The sequence below is a fragment of the Oryctolagus cuniculus genome, chromosome 1 (genome assembly GCF_964237555.1).
Source record: "Oryctolagus cuniculus chromosome 1, mOryCun1.1, whole genome shotgun sequence".
In the NCBI taxonomy this organism is placed as follows: Eukaryota; Metazoa; Chordata; class Mammalia; order Lagomorpha; family Leporidae; genus Oryctolagus; species Oryctolagus cuniculus.
The window spans coordinates 106,423,118-106,449,083 of NC_091432.1; the positions used below are offsets into that span (position 1 = coordinate 106,423,118).

The window sequence follows — 25,966 nt, forward strand, 5'->3', positions numbered from 1 at the left end:
CTGGCCTTGTTTTTATTGTAAAGGATTGCTTTAGCTATTCTGGGTCTCCTGTTTCTCCATATGAATTTCAGCATCGTTTTTTCTAGGTCTTTGAAGAATGACTTTGGTATTTTGATTGGTATTGCATTGAACTTGTAAATTGCTTTTGGGAGAATGGACATTTTGATGATATTGATTCTTCCAATCCATGAGCATGGTAGGTTTTTCCATTTTTTTGTGTCGTCTTCTATTTCTTTCTTTAGTGTTTTGTAATTTTCATCATAGAGGTCTTTGACCTCCTTGGTTAAATTTATTCCAAGGTACTTTATTGTTTTTGTGGCTATTGTGAATGGGATTGATCTTAGTAGTTCTTCCTCGGCCCTGGCATTGTCTATGTATACAAAGGCTGTTGATTTCTGAGCGTTGACTTTGTATCCTGCTACTTTACCAAACTCTTCTATGAGTTTCAGTAGCCTCTTATAGGAGTTTATTGGGTCCTCTATATATAGTATCATGTCATCTGCAAACAGGGATAGTTTGACTTCCTCCTTTCCCATTTGTATCCCTTTAATTTCTTTTTCTTGCCTGATGGCTCTGGCTAAGACTTCTAGGACTATATTGAATAGCAATGGTGAGAGTGGGCATCCCTGTCTAGTGCCAGTTCTCAATGGAAATGCCTCCAACTTTTCCCCATTCAGTATGATGCTGGCCTTTGGTTTATCATAGATTGCCTTAATTGTGTTGAGGAATGTTCCTTCTAACCCCAATTTGCTTAGGGTTTTCATCATGAAGGGGTGTTGTATTTTGTCAAATGCTTTCTCTGCATCTATTGAGATAACCATATGATTTTTGTTTCTCAATTTGTTAATGTGCTGGATTACGTTGATTGACTTTCGAATATTGAACCATCCCTGCATACCAGGGATAAATCCCACTTGGTCCGGGTGAATGATCTTTCTGATGTGTAGTTGGATTCGGTTTGCCAGAATTTTATTGAGTATTTTTGCATCTATGTTCATCAGGGAGATAGGTCTGTAGTTTTCTTTCTCTGCTGTGTCTTTTCTGGGCTTAGGAATTAAGGTGATATTGGCTTCGTAGAAGGAATTTGGGAGGATTCCCTCTCTTTCAATCATTTGGAATAATTTGAGAAGAACTGGGGTTAGTTGTTCTCTAAATGCCTGGTAAAATTCGGCAGTGAAGCCATCCGGTCCTGGGCTCTTCTTTTTCGGTAGTGCGTTTATTACTGATTCAATTTCTTCCATGGTTATGGGTCTGTTTAGATTTTCTATATCTTCACGGCTCAGTTTAGGAAGGTTGCATTTGTCCAGGAATCTATCCATTTCTTCCAGGTTCCCCAATTTGTTAGCATACATCTCTTTGTAGTAGTTTCTGATGATTCTTTTTATTTCTATTGTGTCAGTTGTTACATTTCCATTACTATCTTTGATTTTACAGATTTGGGTCTTCTCTCTCCTTTTTTTGGTTAGTTGGGCCAATGGTGTGTCGATTTTGTTTATTTTTTCAAAGAACCAGCTCCTGGTTTTGTTGATCTTTTGTATTGTTTTTTTTTGGTTTCAATTCTGTTTATTTCTTCTCTGATCTTTAGTATTTCTTTCCTCCTTTTGGATTTGGGCTTGATTTGCTGCTGTTTTTCTAGTTCCTTGAGGTGCATGGAGAGTTCATTTGTTTGGTTCCTTTCCAGCTTCTTGATGTAGGCACTAATTGCTATAAACTTTCCTCTTAGCACTGCTTTTGCTGTGTCCCACAGGTTTTGATAGGTTGTGTTATCATTTTCATTTGTTTCTAGAAATCTTTTGATTTCTCTTTTAATTTCTTCGATGACCCACTGTTCATTTAGGATCATGTTGTCCATTCTCCATATATTTGCATATGGTGTAGAGATTCTTGGGTTGTTGATTTCAAGTTTCACTGCACTATGGTCTGAGAAGCTGCATGGTATGGTTTCAATTTTTTTGAACTTGTTGAGGCTCCCTTTATGGCCTAGTATATGGTCAATCCTAGAGAATGTTCCATGTACTGGGGAGAAATACGTGAACTCTGTGTCTGTGGGGTGGAGGGTTCTGAAGATATCTATTAGGTCTATTTGGTCTATGGCATCAATTAGCTCAGTTGTTTCCTTGTTGAATTTCTGTCTGGTTGATCTGTCCATTGGTGAGAGTGGGGTGTTGAAGTCCCCTGCTACTATTGTATTTGAGTCTATATCTCCCTTTAAATCCTTTAGTAATTCTTTCAGGTAGCCAGGCACCCTGTAATTAGGTGCGTATACATTTATAATAGTAATGTCTTCCTGTTGGATAGATCCTTTAATCATTATATAGTGCCCTTCTCTGTCTCTTTTAATAGTTTTTATGTTAAAGTCTATTTTGTCTGATATTAGGATGGCCACACCAGCTGTTTTTTGATTTCCATTAGCTTGGAGTATCTTTTTCCATCCTTTCACTTTCAGTCTGCGTGCATCTTTGCTGATGAGGTGTGTCTCCTGAAGGCAGCATATAGTTGGATCCTCTTGTTTTATCCAATCCGCTAGTCTGTGCCTCTTTGTTGTGGAATTAAGACCATTCACATTCAATGTGATTACTGTTAAGTACTGTCTTTTTCCCTTCATGTTTCCTGAAACGAGCTGTTTATGTATTTTGAACTTTGTTTGTGGGTTATTCTACATTCACTTTTTTTTTGCAGTGAAGTTCTTGTTTTTGTATTTCTGTGTGCAGCACGTCTTTGAGCAAGTGTTGTAGGGTTGGACGCGTGGATACAAATTCTTTCAGTTTCTGTTTGTCGTGGAAGATCTTTATTTCCCCTTCATTCATAAATGATAGCTTTGAAGGATATAGTATTCTAGGTTGGCATTGTTTGTCTTTTAAAACTTGAAATATATCATGCCATTGTCTCCTTGCCTGTAGTGTTTGCAATGAGAAGTCTGGGGTGAGTCTGATTGACTTACCCCTGAATGTGATTTGTCGCTTTTCTCTGGCACATTTTAGGATTTGTTCTTTGTGTGTCACTGAACTGAGTGTTGCCACAATGTGTCGTGGTGAATTTCTCTTCTGGTCTACTCTGTTCGGAGTCCTGGCTATCTGTTGTATTTGTGTGTTGTTATCCAGCTGCCTTTGTTTAAAGTTTTCTGATATTATTTCATTGAAGACACCGTCTAATCCATTCTCTCTTTCCACCCCCTCAGGGACTCCTATTATCCGAACATTACACCATTTGATTGAATCTTGTAGGTCTCCGACCGTGTTTTTTAATTTTTTAATTTCTTCTTCCTGCGATTGAACTGACTGTATTATTTCTGGAAGTTTGTCTTCGAATTCTGATATTCGGTCTTCTATTTCATCTGTTCGATTTCCGAGGGATTCCACGGTGTTTTTTATATGGTCAATTGAGTTTTTCAGTTCTAGTATCTCATTCTGGCTTCTCTTTAAGATCTCTAATCCTTGGGCTTGTTTTTCATTCAGCTCTTGACACTGTTTCTCATTATTTCTAAGTATTCTGATTATTAATTTTCTGAATTCTTTTTCTGGCATGTTTTCAACTTCTTCTTCTGCCTCTGTTATGGTTGGTTTAGCCTGCTCCATTGGCAAATTTATATTATCTTCTATATTTTTTTGGTTTTTGGTTTTGTTTTTTGGCATTCCGTCTGGGTGATTTTTCGGGTTGATTTCCCTCTACTATAGGCTGCTGTGAGTCTCTACCAATATCCAGTGTAACCAGGCTGCTCTACACAGCCCGCAGGTAAACAGACAGGGTGGCTGCTCTCTGCCCACTGCAGCTCTGGATCCTGTGCTTTTTCCCCACCAGGAGGCGCTATTCAGTAACTTGAGTAGTCGGGTCTCAGGACTTTGGGCTGCCCTCCCTCGAGCACCCTCAGCTCCACCTTTGGGCTCTGCCTCCGAAGGTTAGTGTGGAGGCAAAGATAGTTCTCCTTTAAGCCCGAATGTAAACAAACAAAATGGCTGCTTCCCGCCCGCTGGAGCTCCGGGGAGGCGCCAAGAGATACTGGCTTACTCAGTCTCTCAGTTAGTGTCCCTGAATCATGCACTCTCTCCGCCGGCGCCACTCACTCTGTTCCGTTTTTCTATTTCCTCCCCCACTCAGTCGTGCATGTCTCAGTGTCCGTCCCAGAATGTGTTGGGGGAGGGGCGGCGGCAGCTGTGCCGCGGTGCTGGGCTAGTGCCCCGTCTCACCTCGACTTCCAGCGCTGGTGCGTACACGCTCCTGCTGGTGTCCTGAGTCTCAGGCATCCGCGTCCTCCACGCGTGTCCACCCTAACACCCCAGTTTGAGGAAGGGCTTAAAAACTACAAATTTTCATCCCTCTTTGAACCTTCCCTTAGTGGAGCTTCGCTGTGCTCCCTCCCTCTCTATTCCGCCATCTTCCCGAGTCCTCTTCTCTGATTTTAATTATTTCTCTTCTGCTACTAGATTTGGGTCTGGTTTGCTGTAGGTTTTCTAGATCCTTGAGGTGAATTGAAAGCTCATCTATTTAGTGCTTTTCCAATTTCTTGATGTAGGCACCTATTGATATAAACTTTCCTCTTAACACTGCTTTTGCTGCGTCCGATAAGTTTTGGTATGTTGTGCTGTTATCCTCATTTACTTCCAGAAAATTTTTGATTTATCTTTTAATTTCTTCTATGATCCATTGTTCATTCAGGAGCATGTTGTTCAATCTCCATGTGTTTGTGTATGCTCTAGGGATTCCTGAGTTGCTAATTTCTAACTTCATTCCTTTATGGTCTGAGAAGCTGCATGGTATGATTCTAATTCTTTTAAATTTGCTGAGACTTGCTTTATGGCCTAGTATGTGGTCAATCCTAGAGAAGGTTCCATGTACTGCTGAGAAGAATGTGAAGTCTGCAGATGTAGGATTGAAAGTTCTGTATATATCTGTTAGATCCATTTGGGCTATAGTGTCGTTTAAATCTACTGTCTCCTTGTTGATCTTCTGTCCTGTTGATCTATCTATTTCTGAGAGTGGAGTATTGAAGTCCCCCAGTACTATTGTATTGGGGTCTAAGTCTCCCTTTAAGTCTGTTAACAAATCTTTTAGATAAACTGGTGCCCTGTAGTTAGGTGCATATACATTGATAATTGTTATATCTTCTTGTTGTTTTGATCCCTTAATCATTATATAGTGTCCCTCTTTGTCACTCTTAACAGTTTTTGTGGTAAAGTTTATGTTGTCTGATATTAAGATGGCTATGCCCACTCTTTTTTCATTTCTGTTGGCATGGTATATCTTTTTCCAGCCTTTCACTTTCAGTCTGTATGGATCTTTGTTGGAAAGATGTGTTTCTTGTAAGCAGCAAATAGATGGGTTTTGTTCCTTAACCCAATCAGCCAATCTGTGTCTTTTAACTGGACAGTTCAGGCCATTGACGTTCAATGTGACTAATGATAAGTGGTAACTTTGCCCTGCCATTTCCCAAAGATAAGTTCTAATATATGCTTTGAATTCCCTGTGATCTTTTGCTGTGAGGTTTCCTTCCTTTACCTTCTTTCATATTGATGACCGTGTTTCTGTGTTTCTGTGTGTAACACATCTTTAAGCATCTTTTGCAGGGCTGGACGAGTGGCAACAAATTCTTTCAATTTCTGTTTGCTATGAAAAGCCTTTATTTCACCTTCATTCACAAATGATAGCTTTGCAGGATATAATATTCTGGGCTGGCAGTTGTTTTCTCTTAGTACCTGGGCTATATCTCGCCATTCCCTCCTAGCTTGTAGGGTTTCTGATGAGAAGTCAGCTGTGAGTCTGATTGGAAATCCTCTGAGAGTAATCTGACGTTTCTCTCTTGCACATTTTAGGATCTTTTCTTTATGTTTCACTGTGGAGAGTTTAATTACAACGTGTCGTGGTGAGGATCTCTTTTGGTCGTGTTTATTAGGGGTTCTGTGAGCTTCCTGTACTAGGATTTCTCTGTCCTTCTCCAAACCTGGGAAATTTTCTGCTAATATCTCACTAAAAAGGCCTTCTAATCCTTTCTCCCTCTCCATGCCTTCAGGAACTCCTAGAACCCGGATGTTGGGTTTTTTAATAGTATCCTGAAGATTCCGGACAATATGTTTTAGATTTCTAATTTCCTCTTCTTTTCTTTGGTCTGACTGTATCCTTTCCTGTTCTCTGTCTTCTAAGTCCGATATTCTCTCTTCTGCTTCACCCATTCTGTTTGTAAGGCTCTCTATTGTGTTTTTCATTTGATCTATTGAATTCTTCACTTCAGTCACTATCCCAGTTTCCTGTTGTACTAGTTGTTTCGTTTCATTTTGATTCCTCCTTAATATTTCATTTTCACGAGAGAGATTTTCTATCTTGTCCATTAAGGATTTCTGTAGTTCAAGAATTTGTTTTTGAGAACTTCTTAATGTTCTTATCAATTTTTTGAGATCTGCTTCTTGCATTTCTTCTATCTCATCATCTTCATAATCTTGAATTGGGGTGTCTTTTTCATTTGGGGGCGTCATGGTGACTTCCTTGTTTTTATTATCTCGGTTTTTGCGTTTGTTATTTGGCATATTGGAGATATTCGGTTTCTTCACTGTGGTGCTTTTTCTTGTTATACTATGACTCTAGATTAAGTGGGCTGTCTGTTTTTGATGGAGCCTTAGAGGCTTGAGATGGGTGTGGCCTGAGAGCTCTGTTTGGTGTGCCAAAGGTGACACTCCCAGGTTAGGCGTGGTAGATCTCTCTCTCTCTCTTTCTTTTTTTGATTCAAAAGGGAAGTAATTCCGCACAGCTGAACGAAGTTGGAGGTAGTTAGCAGGCAAATGATATACCCACAGGAGCCAGAGATCGGAAGCTCTTTCCCAAGGACCACACAGGGAATCTGTTCGGCCCTCAGAGTGGGCTCAAATTCTCCTTCAGTCTCCCACTGGGTAGCCAAAGTTATGGAATTGTAGCGTCTCTGGAGAGTATTCACGTGAATTCCGTGAGTTCTCTCCCCCACCGTCTCTTTTTTCACAGTCTCAGTTCGGTAGCACCACAAATTTACTAGGTCCTAATCTCCTGTTAATTCGCCCCGCCCAGAGTCAGGTTTTTCTGCTAGGCTCAGGGCCGGTGCAGACCTGAGGTCGCTCTGCTTATGACGTATGTCCAAGATGGCGCCTGCTCTTTGTCTTGCTCGCCCTTGAGAGGTGAGCGGAGAGAGAGAAACCCGTGTCCGTACCAGTCACCTTTTCTCTCTCTCTCTCTCTCTCTCTCTCTCTCTCTTCCAGTTAGCCTGGTGAACTTTTCCCCCCTGGCGGTCGTTCCCTCTAGTCTCCTCTCTCCGCTTGCCTGCCGGTGTCTCAGGCTATTGATGTTCGGCTCACCTTGCGTTCCAGCGCTGGTGTATTGAGTCTGCCGCTGGTGTCCCGAACTGTGGGCTCCCACGCTCTCCACGCAGGTCCGCTTTGAATCACGCGTTCCGGAAGAGTTTCTTCTGCTGTTTCCTCCCCTACTCTTCCTTGAACCTGCAGTATCTCCACTTTTATTAAACTGTCTCTCCCCGGACTATCAGTGTGCTCCCTTCCTGTTCCGCCATCTACGGCCCATGCCCATTTCTTAACTGGATTGGTTGGTTTTTTGTTGTTGAATTTTTTAAGTTATTGATATATTTGGTACATTTAATCCTTTTTCAGGTAGGTGGTTTGCAAGTATTTTTTCCCATTCTGTTGGCTGTATCTTCACTCTATTGATCATTTCCTTTGCTGTGCAAAAGCTTCTGAGTTTCATATAGTCCCATATATTTAACTTTGCTTTTGTTGCCTGTGCTTTGTAGTCTTGTTCAAGAAGTCATTACCTAAAACAATGACTTAAAGTGCTTCCCGTACATTTTCTTCCAGCCACTTCATGGTCTCAGGTCTTAAATTTAGGTCTTCGATCCATCTTGAGTTGATTTTTGTTTATGGTGAGAGGTATGGATATAATTTCATTCTTTTACATATATAAATCCTGTTTTACCAGCACTATTTGTTGACAAGACTATCCTTACTCCACTGGGCTCTCTATTCTGTTCCATTGATCACTTTTTATGCCAGTACCATGATGTTTTAATTACTGTAGCTTTATAATATTCTTTGAAGTCAGATATGGTGATGCTACTAGCTTGATTTTTCTTGCTCAGGATAGTTTTGGTTATTCAGGATGTTTTGTGATTCCACATGAACTTTAGGATTGCTTTTTCTACTTTTGTAAAGAATGTCATTGGTATTTTGATAGGTATTGCATTATATCTGTAGATTGCACTAGCTAGTATACACATTTTAATTATATTGATTCTTGTAATCCACAAGCAAGGAATATCTTTCAATTTTGGGGTCCTTCATAATTTCTTTCATCAAAGTTTGATAATTTTCATTGCAGAGATCTTTGACTTTTTTGGTTAAATTTATTCCTAAATATTTGAATTTTTTAGCTATTGTGAATGGGATTTCTTGATTTCTCTTTCTGTGAGTTCATCATTAGCATACAAAAAAGCTACTGTTTTTTGTTAGTTTATTTTGTAACCTGCAAATTTACTGAATTGGCTTTTTGGTGGAGTGTTTAGGTTTTTTCATGTACAATATCTGCAAACATAGATAATTATAGTTCTTCTTTTCTAATATTGATGTCCTTTATTTCTTTCTCCTCCTTAATTGCTCTCACTAAAACTTCCAGTACTATGTTGTATAAGAGAGGCAAGAGCAGACATCTTTGTCTTGTACCAGATCTGAGGGGAAATGCTTTCAGCTCTTCCCCATTCAGTATGATATTGGGTGTTGATTTGTCATATATAACCTTTTTGAGGAGTGTTCCTTCTATACCTAATTTGTGGAGGGTTTTTATCATGGAGACATGTTGAATCTTATCAAATGCCTTCTCTGCATCTGTGAGATGAACATACAGTTTTTGTTCTTCATTCTGTTAATGTGATTTATGATGTTTGTTGACTTGCAAATGTTGAGCCACCCTTGCATTTCTGGGAGAAATCTCACTTGATCATGATGTCTGATCTTTTTGATGTGGTTTTGGATTTGATTTGCTGGTATTTTTGTTGAGAATTTTTGCATCTATGCATCTAAGGATACAGGTCTGTAGTTTTCTTTTTATGTCATGTCTGTCTGATTTTGGTATCAAAGTAATGCTGGCCTTATAAAAAGAGTTTGGCAGAGTTCAATCCTGTTCAATATTTTGGAATACTTTGAAGAATATTGGAGTTATTTTCTTAATGTTTTATAGTTTAGTAATAAAATAATCAGGTTCCAAATTTTTCCTGGATGGAAGACTTTAGATTACTGCTTCAATCTCATTGCTTGTTATGCATCTGTTTAGGTTGTCTATATCTTCTTGAGAAAATCTTGGTAGATTATATGAATCGGGAATTTATCGATTTCTTTGAGGTCTCCCAGTTCGTTAGCATATTAGGATACCCTTCAGAATTTCTTTTTTTAAAAAAAAAATTAAAGATTTTATTTATTTACTTGAGAGGTGGAGTTACAGACAGTAAAGCGAGAGACAGAGAGAGAAAGGTTTTCCTTCCATTGGTTCACTCCCCAAATGGATGCAATGGCTGGAGCTGCGCCGATCTGAAGCTAAGAGCCAGGAACTTCTTCCTGGTCTCCCATGTGGGTGCAGGGGCCCAAGCACTTGGGCCATCTTCTACTGTTTTTCCAGGCCACAGCAGAGAGCTGGATTGGAAGAGGAGCAGTTGAGACTAGAACCAGCACCCATATGGGATGCTAGCGCTGCAGGCGGAGGATTAACCTACTGTGCCATGGCACTGACCCCTTCAGAATTTCTTGTAAGGCTGGTCTGGTGGTGGTGAATTCCCTCAGTTGTTGTTTATCTGTAAAATACTTCATTTCTCCTTCTCTTTTAAAGGATAGTTTTTGCTGGATGTAATATTCTTGGTTGGAAGTTTTTTTCTTTTAAGACTTTGAATTTATCATCTCACTCTCTTTTGGCCTGTAGGATTTTTTTCTGAGGCATCTGATGTTAATGTGATTGGTTTACCTTTATATGTATCTTGATGCTTTTCTCCTGTTGTCTTTAGGATTCTGTCCTTGTCTTTAACTTTTGAGAATTTGATGACAGTATACCTTGGAGAAGACATTTTTCATTTGAATCTGTTTGGGGTTTTTTGAACTTCTTGTATCTGGATGTCCATATGTCTTTAAAGACTTGGGAAATTTTCAACTATTTCATTTGGCATGTTCTCAATGCCTTTTTCCTTTTCTTCTTCAGGAAGACCTATAATACAAATATTTGGTTGTTTAATGTTATCCCCAATTTCATGTAGACCTTCTTCATTCTTTTCTCTTTATTTTTGTCTGATTGGGTTATTTCAAAATTCTTGTCCTCAAGATCAGAAATTCTTTCTGTACTTGGTCAATTCTGCTGTTAAAGTCTCAGTCATATTTTTTATTTCAGTGATTGAAGATTTCAGCTCCAAAATTTCTGTTTAGTTCTTCTTAATGAGTTCTATTTGCTTAGTAATATTTTCATTCACATCACTCATTGATTCTTCATTTTTAAAATTTGTGTGTTTTCTCTTTCGTCTCATTGAGTTTTCTTACACAATTATGTTGAATTCTATATCTGTCATTTCATAGATTCCTTCAGTTTGGGATCTAATTCTGGAGGATTACTGTGTTCTTTTGGAGACCTTATGCTACTTGTTTCTTCATGTCTCCTGTGTCCCTATGTTGACATCTGTCCATTTTCTGTACTTGCCCCTTCTGCTTTATGGAATACATTTTATTGGAAAACAGCTTATGATCTAGCTGCAATGCAGGGTATCACTTGGCTTGTTGCTTTGGCTTTGATTCTAAGTGAGCCCTAGAATATAGTCTCTGAGTGATTTCTTTTGCATTTATCAGTTTCAGCTGTGTCTAAGTGACACAGTGGTCTAGTCTGCTGCAGTTCATAGGGATAGAACCTGGCTTTGAGAGGAATAAGGGTTTCCTTGGGTGTGTATCTTTGGCCCACTGAGAATTTGGTGTCAGCCTCTATACAAATGTAATATCCAGCAAATGTAATATCTAGGGCCTTGTTCTTGGTGTTGTGGGAGACAAGGGTGGCTGCCCTCTTGTCCTATTGGCAAGCCTGAGTGATGCTGGGGCTTGTGGCACCAACTGCTGTGGCTTTAAGACTGTGTGATGTGGGTAGACCCTTCCTCAGGTCCTGTTGGGAGAGTCCGACTGGTGCTGTGGCTTACACTGCCAACAGCCCTAATCCTAGGACTAGGGAATGTGAAGTGAATGAACCCTGTTCCCGTCCTACAGGGTGACTACAGGTACACAGGAGGTTTTACTCTGGAGGGTTTGAGTGCAGAGAGGTGGAATGCAGGTAGGTTCTTCATATGTCCATCAGGTAGATTCCAGTAGCATTGAGAAATCTAGAATGAATTGTTACAGTCCTGGTGTTCCAGGATATAGTGGGCTCATTATCCAGCTCTTCGAGGGTACACGTGGAGTTTTTTTATGGGCTACTGCTGCTATTAACCCACAGAAGCTTAGGTGAATCCCCCTGCTCACAGAGCTCTGGGACTAATGCCCCCAAATTCCCACAGTTGCAGGATGCAGGGGATCTGTCCTTTGCCTTACACATTGATCCAACCCTGACTACAATGCTGATCAGAGTAGAGCAGAGACACACTGCAGCTTTTCACTCCTGGGGATGGTGCTCTGTGTAGGTGGGGGAGAGGAGGAAAGGAAAGCAACACAGCTTCCCTGCTCCAAGCCTGACGGCTGCTCAGAGCCCAGTCAGCTCTCTAGGCTGAAGGAAAAGCCAGTGGCTTCTTTGGAATCCCCTCTCAGCTAACATGGCGTGTGGTGGGGCATGTGACGATTTCTTGTTCCCTTGACCTGGTAAGATGCTGGCTCACAGCCGGCGACTGGCTGCAGAGGTGTCTGTCTTCTCTCCTTTTGTCCCATGGAGTGTTCTTTTTTTTTTTTTTCTCACTTCTTCACCAAAAATTTCAGTCAGAGCCCCGGAAACGTAGTCCTTCCTTTGTTCTGTAAGTTAGTGTGGCTGCACCCTATTCAGCCATGTTGGACTTCCCAGCAAGTCTCATTTCTGTAGTGCACTTGTTTCTGTGTTTGGATCTGTTTCCAACATTTCATAGATTCATCTTTTAGATTTGTGTAATTTCTCTGAGACTCCACTTCATGTAAAGTTAGTTCTGGGATCACTTCCTGGGGGACATCTTCATTCTTTTTGTCACAACTGCTGTCATTGTTAATGTCCATTAGTTCACATCTGGAGAATTTTTCTTTTTCTTTTTTTTTTAAAGATTAATTTTATTTATTTGAAAGAGTTACAGAGAGAGGTAGAAACAGAGAAAGAGAGAGAGAAAGAGAGGTTTTCCACCCGCTGGTTCACTCCCCAGATGGCCACAATGGCCAGAGCTGTGCAGATCTGAAACCAGGAGCCCAGAGCTTCTTCCAGGTCTCCCATGTGGGTGCAGGGGCCCAAGGACTTGGGCCATCTTCTACTGCTACCCAAGGCCATAGCAGAGAGATGGATCAGAAGAGGAGCAGCTGGGACTTGAACTGGTGCCAATATTGGGTGCTGGCATTTCAGGCCAGGGCTTTAATCTGCTGTGCCACAGCACTGATCCCATCTGGAGTATTTTTAACAGTGACTGTCAGGATTCCCATGGTCAACCATTTCTTTTGTACTCCTTTTAAGCTGAATTTTGATTTCATCTTTGCTCATCAGTTTTGATTATCCAGTTTTATAAAATATCATTAGGACACAAGGAGGCAACAAAACTACACATTTTGCTATCCCTGCCTGAACTGATAACACAGACACAGTGGCCAATCACTCAGTAACGTGGTTTATCACTGTTCCTGTGTGTCTATTATTTATGGCGTGACTTTGGGACTTTGAACATAGCAGTGAAGTTTATTTTATTTTATTTTTATTTTTTGATAGAGTGGACAGTGAGAGAGAGAGAGACAGAGAGAAAGGTCTTCCTTTGCCGTTGGTTCACCCTCCAATGGCCGCCGCAGCCGGCGTGCTGCGGCTGGCACACCACGCTGATCCGATGGCAGGAGCCAGGTACTTCTCCTGGTCTCCCATGGGGTGCAGGGCCCAAGTACTTGGGCCATCCTCCACTGCACTCCTGGGCCATAGCAGAGAGCTGGCCTGGAAGAGGGGCAACCGGGACAGAATCCGGTGCCCTGACTGGGACTAGAACCCGGTGTGCCAGTGCTGCAAGGTGGAGGATTAGCCTATTGAGCCACGGTGCTGGCCTATTCTGCCTTTCAAATTAAAAATAAATTGTAAAAATGAATGGGGTTGGGGGCCGGCTCTGTGGCGCAGTGGATTAAAGCCATGGCCTGAAGTGCCAGCATCCCATATGTGCACTGGTTCTAGTCCCGGCTGCTCCTCTTCCAATCCAGCTCTCTGCTATGGCCTGGAAAAGCAGTAGAAGATGGCTCAAAAGCAGTAGAAGATGGGCCCCTGCACCCACATGGGATACCTGGAAGAAGTTCCTGGCTCTTGGCTTCAGATCGGTTCAGCTCTAGACATGCGGGCAATTGGGGAGTGAACCAGCAGTTGGAAGACCTCTCTCTCTCTCTGCCTCTCTTCTCTCTCTGTGTAACTCTTTCAAATAAAGAAATAAATCTTAAAAAAAAAGAATGGAGTTATATGTAGAATCTAAAAGAGTCAGCTCAGAAAGTTAAGCCTCCAGGGTTGGTACTGTGGCATAGTGGGTTAAGCTGCTACCTGCAGTGCCAGCATTGCTTATGGATGCCAGTTGAAGTCCTGGCTGCTCCACCTCTGATCCGATTCCCTGCTAATGTGCCTGGGAAACCAGTGGAAAATGGCCCAAGTGCTTGGGCCCCTGCACCCATGTGGGAGATCCAGAAGAAGCTCTTCTTCCCTCCCCTCCCCTCCCCTCCCCTCCCCTCTCTGTAACTCTTTCTTTCAAATAAAATAAATAAATCTTAAAAAAAAAACCAAGAAAGTTGAGCTGCTGCTTGGGATACCTGCATTGCATATCAGAGTGCCTGATTTGAGGCTGGCTGCTCCTGCTTCTGATCCAGCTTCCTTTTGATTCATGTCCTTGAAGGTAGCAGATGATGGCTCAAGTACTTGAGTCCTTGCCACCCATATGGGAAAACCAGATAGAGTTCTGGGCTATTGGCTTTAGCTTGGCCCAGCCTTGACTGTTGTGAGCATTTGGAGAGTGAACCAGCTGATAGAAGATTCTCTCTTGCTCTCATTCTCTCACTCTTTCTTGCTCTCTGCCTTTTAAGTTGATGGAAATAAATAAATAAACAATAAAAACATGCCAGATTCATACAAGCAGAGACATTGAACGTTGCCAAGGGGTTGTGGGGCAGGTGGGGTTTAGGGAAGGGAGAAGAGTTGATAAAGCATACAGAGTTTCTGTTAGGATAAGTATCGGAGAGCTATTGTACAGCATGCTGACTGTAGTTCCCATTAGTGTATTGTGTACTTGAAAATTGCTGAGCGATTAGATGCTGAATGTTCTTACTACCAGAAAAAATAGGAAGTCTGAGCTGATGCCTTCCAAAGGTGCACATTAGCAGGAAACTAAAATCAGAAGTATAGCTGGGACTCTAACCCAGGCAGTCCAGTACGGGATGTGGGCATCCCCAAGTGATGGCTTAACTGCTGTGGCAAACACCCACTCTCATAATGCATTTCAACATTGGTCAAACAAACATGTATCTTCTTTCTTATTACACACATTTTAAAATAGCTTCTGCCAATTACAGCTTGTTTATTCTTTCAAATGAACATTGGAATTGGGTTAACTTCTTAAGCATTTCATTGGTATTTTCATTAAGATTGCCTTATGTTTTTGATATTAAACATTCTAATAAACAATTTTCTAGACATCAGCTTGGTCTTACATTATGTAAGCTGCTTCATATTTTTATTAAGATGTTTCTTATGCATGTTTTTATTCTAGTTGTTATTTAAGATTAAGCTTTTTCCCTATTATATTTTTTAGCTGAATACTGGTGACAATTGTATATAAAACTGTTGAATTGTGTGTATTTTGTAACTAGTTAACATTACTGACTTCTGGTGGTTTTCATTTTATTTACTTAGGCTTTACATATATATATATATGCATTATTTAAAAGTAGAGGTTCATTTTTATACATTTAAATAATTATTATTTAAAAAATTATTCTGTCCTTTATTGCATTGGCTAGAAGTTCTAGAAAATTGCTGAGTGGTAATGAGCATACTGCTCTTGTAACTGAGTTTAATGAGAATGAAATCTAATATCTTATCATTAATTATAATGTTGGCTATCTATATGCAGTAATTATTGTCTAATAGGTTAAGAAAGATTTCTTCAATTTTGAGGAGGCTTTGTATTTATTTTGATATTGCATTTATTTTAATTATTTTAATTTTGCATTTATTAAAATAATTGTTTTTAATCTTCTGAGATATTGATGTGGCTGGCATATTTAGCATGCCACTGGATTAGCATGTTATATTAATAGTGAGATTAGTATGTGATTTCCTTGTTTGTGCTTGGTTTGTTGGGCTTTGGTATTAGTGTTGCTGGTTTGGGGAAATGAATTGGGAAGTGTGCCATCTTTCTCTAGGCTCCAGAACAGTTTTAAATGCATATGAATTCTCTGCCCTTAAACCTGTGATAGAACTCACAGATAAAGTTTCAGGGCAGGGTCCAGCTCCTGGAACTACCTTGTAAGAAACATTTCCATTTCTTTTACAGTCTTGGTATCCAGATGAACGCCTTTCTCAAGTTATTTCTGGAAGTTTATGTGTTGTTACTATATTGTGTATTTGACCTTATTTTCAGGGTTTTTAGCTTAGAGTAGTGCATTTATGTTTCTTATTCCATGCTAATCTTTAACTGCACATGTACATGCTAATTGTACATTGATGGGTTTGACAATGTATCCATGTGTGTAACCAACGTAGTGCCCATGATGCAGAGCTTCCTACTCCCTGATTGCTTCCTCATGCCACCTACTACTGAGTCTCTACTTCCCTGCCTCCCCTGTTAGGATTCCTGCTGTTGTCAATGCTGGAAGTTTATATACATGAAATTATACAGGATGTGCTGCTTTGTGTCTTGCCTTTTTCTCTCAAAATAGTGTGTGTGTATTTAAATGTGTTTCCAGGGGCTGGTGCTGTGGTGTAGCGAGTAAGGCTGCTGCCTGCAGTGCTGGCATGCTCCACTTCAAATCCAGCTCTCTGCTATGGCCTGGGAAAGCAGTGGAAGATGGCCCAAGTCCTTGGGCCCCTGCACCCATGTGGGAGACCCAGAAGAAGCTCCTGGCTCCTGGCTTCGGATTGTTCCAGCTCTGGCCATTGCAGTCTTGTGGGGAGTGAACCATCAGATGGAAGACCTCTTTCTCTCTGCCTCTCCTTCTCTCTTTGTGTAACTCTTTCAAGTAGATAAATAAATCTTAAAAAAAAGTTTCCAGAATTAGCAGTGCATTAAAACAACAACAACAACAACATTTATTTGAAAGGCAAAGTGTCAGAGAGAGGGAGAGATAGAGATCTTCCATCCACTGGTTCACTCTCCAAATGACTGTAACAACCAGGGTTGGGTCAGGCTGAAGTCAAGAGTCTAGAACTCTATCTGTGTTTCCCATGTGGGTGGCAGGGGCCCACATACTTAGGTCCTCTTCTGCTGCTTTCCCAGGTGCACTAGCAGGGAGCTGGAATAGAAATGGAGCAGCTGGGACTTGAACCAGAGCTCTTAGATGGGATGCCAGCATCGCAGGGCCAGCTTAACCCTCTATGCCACAACACCAGCACCCATTGTTTAAAATTGCTCTGTAGCATTCCCTTGTATGACTATGCCACAATTTATTTTCCTATCTCCTCTGGATGAACTGTTGGTTTGTTTCTAGTGTTCAGCAATTCTGAATAAAGCTGCTGTGATTCTGAGATACTCAGTCAATCTGGAAGTCATTGCCCCAAGTGCCGACCCTTACCTCAAAGAACAAGCTTCCAGGAACCCTATGAGACCTCAGTGGATTCCAAATTTTTGATTATTTCAATGTGAAGACTGGACCTTTAAGAAAGGGAAACAGACAATTAAGTTGTTAGCTCTTCAAGCATTGAAATCAGTATGAATCTCAGATCATCTCTGGATGATACTCTTTAATTTCAGAAAAGATGTTTGTCATTGTGGTATATTTAAGATATTTTGAATATTATAGAATGACTGGTTCCTTGGTGACTTTTCCCCCTGTTCAAATGTGGTGACTTCAAGATTCAGGGAGGGATCTTTGGGGCCATTGAAATGCTTTATTTATTTCAGGGCTAATGGTTTAGGACTGTTCCAAGAAGGCCAAGAGACTGGTCAAATGAAGTGCACTGTGGCTCAGGACCAATGGGAAGGACCTGGGAGATAACAATGTGTTTGAGAAAGATTTAGGGTCAATAGATATTGTACATAAAAAGTGACAGCCTTCTCTTTTATCTGTTTTTAACAAAGGCTGATTTTGTATTCTAGGGGACTTCTGGCAACATCTAGACATTTTTGCTTTTCCCAGTTGGGAGGGCTGCTACTGGCATCTGGTGGGTAGAGGCCTGGGATGCTGCTAACCACGTTAGAATGCACAGGACAGCTCCCCACAGAAAAGAATTGTGTGGCTCAAATCGTCAACAGTGTTATGATTGGGGATCCCTGTCTTGGACAAATGATGGGAAAAATATTTTTCCACGAGAAACTCATTGGCACCTACTTTTCCAAGACCAAAGATTTCTCAAACCAACTTGTTCCAAATCACATTCATGCCCTTTGCTTCCAAACTGTACTTCTCTCAGTGTCCCATCACAGAAAATGGGACCAGCACTCTGTCCTGAAATCTGGGCTCCTTTTACTTCTATTGGTGTTTTATACTGTGCCTAGGAGTGGATTATCCTTATTTATACTGCTTGGGACTCTTCTTCTTCTTCTTCTTTTTTTGACAGGCAGAGTAGACAGGGAGAGAGAGAGACAGAGAGAAAGGTCTTCCTTCTTCCATTGGTTCACCCCTCAATGGCCGCTGCGGCCGGCGCACCGCGCTGATCCGATGGCAGGAGCCAGGTGCTTCTCCTGGTCTCCCATGGGGTGCAGGGCCCAAGCACTTGGGCCATCCTCCACTGCACTCCCTGGCCACAGTGGAGAGCTGGGCTGGAAGAGGGGCAACCGGGACAGAATCCGGCACCCCGACCGGGACTAGAACCCGGTGTGCCGGCGCCGCAGGTGGAGGATTAGCCTAGTGAGCCGCGGTGCCGGCCGGGACTCTTCTTAATAGTAGGATTCACAGCTTTCATTTCTTTTAGAAAGCTTAACAAATTAAGGTGATGGTGGCTTTGTAGAAAGAGTTTGGGAGGATTCCCTCCCTTTAAATTGTTTTGAACAGCTTGAGAAGAATTGTAGTAAGTTCTTTAAATGTCTGGTAGGATTTAGCAGTGAGGCAATCTGGTCCTGGGCTCTTCTTTGTTGGGAGTGTCTTTATCACTGCTTCAGTTTCTGCCTTGATTATGGGTCTGTTTAGGTTTTCTATGTCTTCATGGCTCAATTTACGTGCATTGCATGTGTCCAGGAACCTATGCCTTTAGATATCCCAGTTTGTTGACATACAGCTCTTTGTACTAATTTCTGATGATTCTTTTTATTTCTGTGGTACCTGTTGTTACATTTTCTTTGTCATTTCTAATTTTAGTGATTTGGATCTTCTCCCTCTTTTTTTAGTTTTTTGGACCATTGGTATGTCATGTTTTTTTATTTCTTGAAAAAGCCAGCTTTTTGTTTTGCTGATCTTTTGTATTTTTTTGTTGCAGTTTTGTTTATTCTCTAATTATAATAATTTCTTTTCTCCTACTTGTTTTGTGTTTCATTTGCTGTTGTTTTTCTAGATCCTTGAAATGCATTGATAGCTCATTTATTTGATGTCTTTCCAATTTCTTGATTTAGGCACCACTTGCTGAAAACTTTCCTCTTTATTCTGCTTTTGCTGTATCCTATAAGGTTTTTTTAAAAAGATTTATTTATTTATATGAAAGAGTTACACGGAGAGAAAGAGAGGCAGAGAGAGAGAGAGAGAGAGAGAGAGAGAGAGGTCTTCCATCCGCTGGTTCATTCCTCAAATGACCACAATGGCTGGAGCTGCACTGATCTGAAGCCAGGAGCCAGGAGCTTCTTCCGGGTCTCCCACGTGGGTGCAGGGGCCTAAGGACTTGGGTCATCTTCTACTGCTCTCCCAGGCCATAGCAGGGAGCTGGATCAGAAGTGGAGCAGCTGGGACTCGAAACAGTGCCCATATGGGATGCCAGCACTGCAGGCTGTGCTTTAACCCACTACACCACAGTGCCGGCTCCATCCCATAAGTTTTGACATGTTGCTCTGTCATCTTTGTTCCCAGAACTTTTTAAAATTTCTCTTGTGATTTCTTCAGTGACCTACTGCTCATTCGGGAGCATGCTATTCAGTCTCCATCTGTTTGCGTATGTTCCAGAGCCTCCTGAGTTGTTGAGTTCCAGCTTTGTTCCACTATTGTCAGAGAAGATGCCTGGTACAATTTTGATTTTTTTTTGAATTTGCTGAGACTTACTTTATTGCCTAGCATGTGATCTATTCTAGTGAAAGTTCCATGCACTGATGAGAAGAATGTGTTCTGCAACTGTAGGATGCAAAGTTCTGTAGATATCTATTAGGTCTATAGTGCAGGATGCAAAGTTCTGTAGATATCTATTTGGTCTATAGTGTCTACTAACTCAGCTATTTCTTTGCTGATTTTCTGTCTAGTTATCTGTTCATTGCTGAAAATGGAGTATTTTTAAAAAAGACTTATTTATTTATTTGAAAGTCAGAGTTACACACACACACACAGAGAGAGAGAGAGAGAGAGAGAGAGAGAGAGGTCTTCGATCTGATGGTTCACTCCCCAATTGGCTGCAACAGCCGGAGCTGCGATGATCCGAAGCCATGAGCCAGGAGCTTCTTCCGGGGCTCCCACATGAGTGCAGGCGCCCAAGGACTTGAGCCATCTTCTACTGCTTTCCCAGGCCATAGAAGAGAGCTGGACTGGAAGAGGAGCAGCCGGGACTAGAACCGGCGCCCATATGTGATGCTGGTGCTTCAGGTCAGGGCTTTAACCCACTGTGCCACAGCACTTGTCCTGGAAATGGGGTATTGAAATCCCCCATTACTATTGTCTTGGAGTCTCTGTCTCCCTTTAGATTCATTAACCTTTCTTTTAAATAGCCAGATGCCCTGCAATTAGGTAGAATTGGTCCCTTAATCATTACATAGTGCCTTTCTTTGTCTCTTTTAACAGTTTTTGTGTTCAAGTCTATTTTGTCTGATATTTTAATAGCAAGGCTATACCAGCTATTTTTTGATTTCTGTTAGCATGGAATATCTTTTTCCATCTATTCAGTCTGTGTGTTTCTTTGTTGGTGAGATGTATTCCTTGTAGGCAGCAAATAGATAGTTTTTTTTTAATCCATTCAGCCATCTCTATCTTTTAACTAGAGAGTTGAGGCCATTTACATTCATGTTGACTATTGATAAATAATGACTTTGCTCTGCCATTTTCCATAAGTATTCCTATTGTTTACTTTGGATATTCTTTGTATTTTTCCTGAGAGATTTTCTGTCTTCACCTTCTTTCATAGTGATGACCATGTTTCTCTGTGTTGCACATCCTTAGAATATTTTATAAGGCTGGATGAGTGGTAATAAGTTATTTCAATTCTGTTTGTTATGGATGATCTTTATTTCACCTTCATTTGTAAATGAGAGCTTTGGAGTGTACAGTATTCTGGGTTGACAGCTTTTTTTTTCTAAGTCTTGGACTATATCTTGCCATTCTCTCATAGCTTATAGGGTTTCTTAGGAGAAGTCAGCTGTGAGTCCAATTGGAGATCCCCTGAAAGTAATCTAGCATTTGTCCATGCACATTTTACAATTCCTTCTTCATGTCTTTGTGGAGAGTTTCACTACAATGTGTCATGGTGAAGATCTTTTCTGGTCCACACCTTCAGGAACTCCTAAGCTCTATATGTTGGGTGTTGGATAGTATCCCATAGATCTCCAACACTGTTTTTTTGAGTTCTAATTTCTTCTTCTTCTCCTTCTTCATTCTTCTTCCTTACTGTAAAATTTCCAGAGATTTGTCTTCTAACTCAGATATTCTTTCTTCTCCTTCACCGAGTCTGTTAAGGCTTACCACCACATTTTTTATTTGTTCTATTAAATTCTTCATATATTTCATTTTGACTTTCTACCAAATTTCTACCAAGAAATTTTCTTTCACATCATGTACAGATTTCATTAGTTCATGGATTTTCTTATTACTTCTAAGTAATCCTACAATCAATTTTTTGAATTACATTTCTGGCATTTCTTCAATCTCTTCATTTTCACACTCTAGTATTGAAGTGTTGTGTTCTTTTGGAGCTGTCATGTTGTCTTCCTTATTCTTGTTTCTTGAATTGCTGCCTTTATTATTAGGCATTTGTGGAGATACTTGTTGGTTTTGTTTTTTCCCCCTCTTGTGATAGCTTTTATCTCTGACTATGCTTCTGTGGCATTGTATTTCAGTGAATAGTCAGAGGCATGTGCTCTGTGTGGCCAGGGAGCTCTGTTCAGTGCTCCGGTGTGAAGGGAATATCCAAGGTTACATCCAGGTTGGACATGGTAAATTCTCATTCATTCTCTCTCTCTCTCTCTCTCTCTCTCTCTCTCACTCTCTATCAGATGGAGGTTTGTTCTGCTCTGTTGGTGTAATATCATGCTCACTCCTCTTCTCAAAGGAGACCAGTGTCCGGGTACTAATGCTGGTGGGTTCAATATTCATCCATGCTGCCACAAGAACCACACAAAGGATCTGTGCAGTCCTTGATCAGCATGGATCCCACAACAATGACCCTCACTAGGGAATCAGGGAGCTGCCAGCGTGTGGAGCAGTCCACAGTGACTGCCCACAGTCCCAGCCACACCCTGCATTCTGCCACACAGCCACAGTGTTTTCACAGCCCCCCCCCCCCCCCCCGCAACAAGCCTCCTACAGCTACAAGCACCCAGCCTTCTGTCAGTTCTCCCAGCCAGACTCAGGTGTCCCTGCTCAGATGGTTGCTGGGCACACAGATATGAGCTGGCACAGTTGTTACATATGTCCAAAAAGCCACCTACCCTCTCTCAGCTAGTTACAGGATGCCAGTGCAGGGTTCTCAGGGAGACACATGCCCCCTCTTTTTTCCTTCTAGGTTGGCAGGTACACTGTCCTCCACAGGGCTTCAAGCCAGACTTGCGCCAGGCTCTTCCCACAGCTTTATCACCAGTGATTTGGGCTGCTGCAGTCTGGTCTCACCTCACTCTCCAAAGCTGGTGCTGAGGCTCTTGGCTGCTGGGGTTTTGAGTTTTGCATGTCCACACCCTCCACATAGGTCCACAGTGTCCCTCTAATTTTGGTGGAATTTCCTCTGATGTGTTTCTTTCTCTTTCCAGAGACTCTACTCTCTCAATTTTTTAAAAACTATCTTACCCTAGACTAGAGCAATAAGCTCCCTCTCTATTCTGCCATCTTGAATCCCCCCCACCCCATCAACACATTCTAATATTGAAGTGTTTTTGTGTTTCTTTGTGAGGGTTGGAGGGTCATGTTGTCTTCCTTATTCTTGTTTCTTGAATTTCTCTGTTTATTTCTAGGCATTTGTGTACATACTTGTTGATTTTTTCCTTTGATGGCTTTTATCTTGGACTTGGCCTCTTTGGCTTAGTGGAATGATCGCACTTTCAGTGAATACCCAGAGGTGTGTGCTAGGTTTGGCCAGGGAACTCAGGTCAGTGCTCAAGGGTGGGGTGAGTATCTAGGGTGATATGCATGTTAGAGCTCTTGTTAACAGAAGAAGGCTATGGTCACCTCTGCTGGTGTGGTCACACTGTTACCTCTTCTCTTCCAGGGTGATCAGTGCCCAGGTGTTAGCCTACATGGGTACAATACTTATCTGTGCTGTCATATGTACCACACAAAGGATCTGTGTTGTTCTCTACGTGAACATGCATCCCACTGCAATGACCCACCCACCCCAGGCCATCAATGAGCTCTCAGCATGAGGAGCTGCATACAGAGACCCATCTACAACCTTCGCCCTCTCCTATCATCACTGAGTCCCCACAGACTCAGCACACAAGTCTCCCACAGTCATGGCGTGCAGAGGACCTCTCTGCACTGTCCAGTCCTGTTCCCAGAGAGGCAGACATTTCCAGAGCCAGCTGCCTTGGGTGCTCTGCCTAGGTAGTTTGAGCCATGGAGCCTATGGTATGTTGGGAGGCCAGGGGTGTCTCACAGCCCTACATGGGTTCCCAGCCCCCGTCAATCCTCCCAGCCAGACTCAAAGTCAGTGAGAAATGGGAATTTATCCCTCTGTTAGAATCTCTGATCACACATGTACACAGGAGTCTCTGGCCAAATGTTGCCTTCTCTCCCCAGTTACACTGGAGCTGCTGCCACCAGTACTACTAAGGAGATGGTGTCTCGTCTGAACCAGTTGCTGTGTCTGCACACAAGGGCTTCCACAGCTGCAGCTTAGGCCCCTAGTGACTCCTGTCCTCTCAGCCGGTTGCCAGTTGCTGTTGATGGGGGGATGAGGTGAGAGAAATGTACCCCCCTTTTTTATTGAGTCAGTGGGTACCCTCTCCCTCTTGGGGCTCCAGGCTGGACTCACGCCACGTTCTCCCTCTGGCTATCTCAGCAGTAGCAGGCATTGCTGATGTCTGATCTCACCTCAGTCTCCGAAACTGGTGCTTTCTCCAGCTCTCAGCTGCTGGAGTCGTGTGTTGTGTCTGTGTTCACACTGTGTGTCCCCATCTGGCAGACAGATCCGTGGCATTCCTCTTCCTTCCATAGAAGTTCCAGTGCAGTTTTCTCTCTAACTCTCCCCTGAGAATGCACTTCCTACGTTTTTTAAAACTACTTATCCCTAGCCTAGTGCAGTATACCATTCTCTATTGTGCCAAATTGGAATTGAATAATAAATTTCTTAAAATAAACAAACAAATGTTATTAGACCATCAAAATAATATGATTAAGAGATGTTTTAAAAATTGGAATAATGTTAATAAAAATAATAAAATGTAAGGGCTGGCATTGTGTCACAGTGAGTTAAGCCACTCCTTGCAATACCAGTATCCAATATCAGAGTATTGGGGGTTGTTTTAAGTTTTAAGATCTTTCTATCTATTTTTTTTTTTTTGACAGGCAGAGTGGACAGTGAGAGAGAGAGACAGAGAGAAAGGTCTTCCTTTGCCATTAGTTCACCCTCCAATGGCCGCCGCAGCCTGGCTGGTGCACCGCGCTGATCCGATGGCAGGAGCCAGGTACTTATCCTGGTCTCCCATGGGGTGCAGGGCCCAAGCACTTGGGCCATCCTCCACTACACTCCCTGGCCACAGCAGAGAGCTGGCCTGGAAGAGGGGCAACCAGGACAGAATCTGGTGCCCTGACCAGGATTAGAATCCGGTGTGCTGGCGCCGCAAGGCCGAGGATTAGCCTAGTGAGCCGTGGCGCTGGCCCTCTATCTATTTTGAAAGCATTACAGAGAGAGGACGAGACACAGACACACACAGAGAGCAACAGATCTTCCATCTGTTGGTTCACTCCTCAGATGGCTGCAATAGCCAGCTCTGTCCAAGGCCAACACTTCATCCAGGTCTCCCACATGGGTTACAGTGGCTCAAGCACTTGGGCCACCTTCTACTGCTTTCCCAGGTACATTAGTAGTGAGCTAGATTGGAAGTGGAGCAGCTGGGACTTGAACTGTCACTCGTATCAGATACAGCATTACAGGCTGTAGCTTTACCCACTCTGCCATAACACAGACCTCTGGAGTGTTGATTTAAGTCCTGGCTACTCTGCTTCTGGTCCAGCTTCTTACTAATAGACTTGGAAAAGCAGCAGAAGATGGCCCAAGTACTTGGGCCCCATGTGTTGGGTTCCTGGTTCCTGGCTTGTGTACTTGTGTGGGTGGGGTATGTAGCCACTGTAGGCTAATCCAGGGCACAGAGGAGGAGAATATGTGAACATACCAGCCAACAGGATGGGGTTCCTGGTTCCTGGCTTCAGCCTGTCCCAGGCTTGGCTTTTGTGAATATTTGGGGAGGGATCAGCAGATGGAATATCTGTGTGTGTATAACCGGGGGGAGGGAGGCAAAGCTTCCAAAATTATAAAAGGACAAAAACAAAATATAAATGAAGAAAGAAAGTGAAAAGATAAACTAAGACGGGGAGAACTTATGACCATAGAAAGATAATAGAAGAAAAGTGGAGTAAATGAATTCCAAGGGGAGAGTTGGAGAGAAATTTGTAGTGAAATTCTGCTGAAGGAAGAGACACCTTTAGTGGTGATTACAGCACAAACACACAGCAGTGAGTGGGGACGCCAGCAGCTACTCCTGTTGTTGTGGACTGGTGGAGACACCATCTTCTCAGAGCGAAGTGAGAGGAGAGTGCAGCAGCCCGAGTCACTGATAATTGCCTGAAGGAGAACCTTATGGACACCAACTCTGAGTCTGGCCTAGAGCTGTAGTGTGGGCAGGGTGCCCACCTAACCCCCTGAAGGGAGGGCACATTTCCGTCTCCCTATTCACAGAAGGCACCCAGCAGTGAGCAGGGAGGAAACACCATCTTCATAAGAAAAGCAGAGGCTTTAGTGGCTCATAATCATACAATGAGTGGATTTTATTGGAGGGATAAATCTGCAGTACTCACTGACTTTGAGTCAGGCCTGGAGGGTTGGCAGGGGATGGGGCACCCATATAAGCTTATGAGGCACTCCCCTCTCTTTACACTATCATTGGTGCCAAGACTCCAACTGCCGGGCTAGGGCACTGATAGGCATCTGGTTCTGTAAATGCCTCTGCTTTCTCTGTGAATGGGGACACCTCACAGAGCTGAATGTGGGTCCTGTGTTCCCTGTGACTGTGGGAGGCCCGTGCTCCATGACTATGGGAATTCTGTGACTGCAT

At 42.3% G+C, this 25,966-nt stretch overlaps 1 protein-coding gene across 1 annotated transcript in view; it reads left to right on the forward strand.

Annotated features, from left to right (window-relative positions):
- Window positions 1–19,692: 19,692 nt before the first annotated feature.
- Window positions 19,693–25,966, forward strand: part of NXPE1 (neurexophilin and PC-esterase domain family, member 1) — a gene marked incomplete at its 5' end in the record, with an annotated part of 38,052 nt that continues 31,778 nt past the window's right edge. The window contains 1 exon segment of the mRNA NM_001101712.1: window positions 19,693–19,743.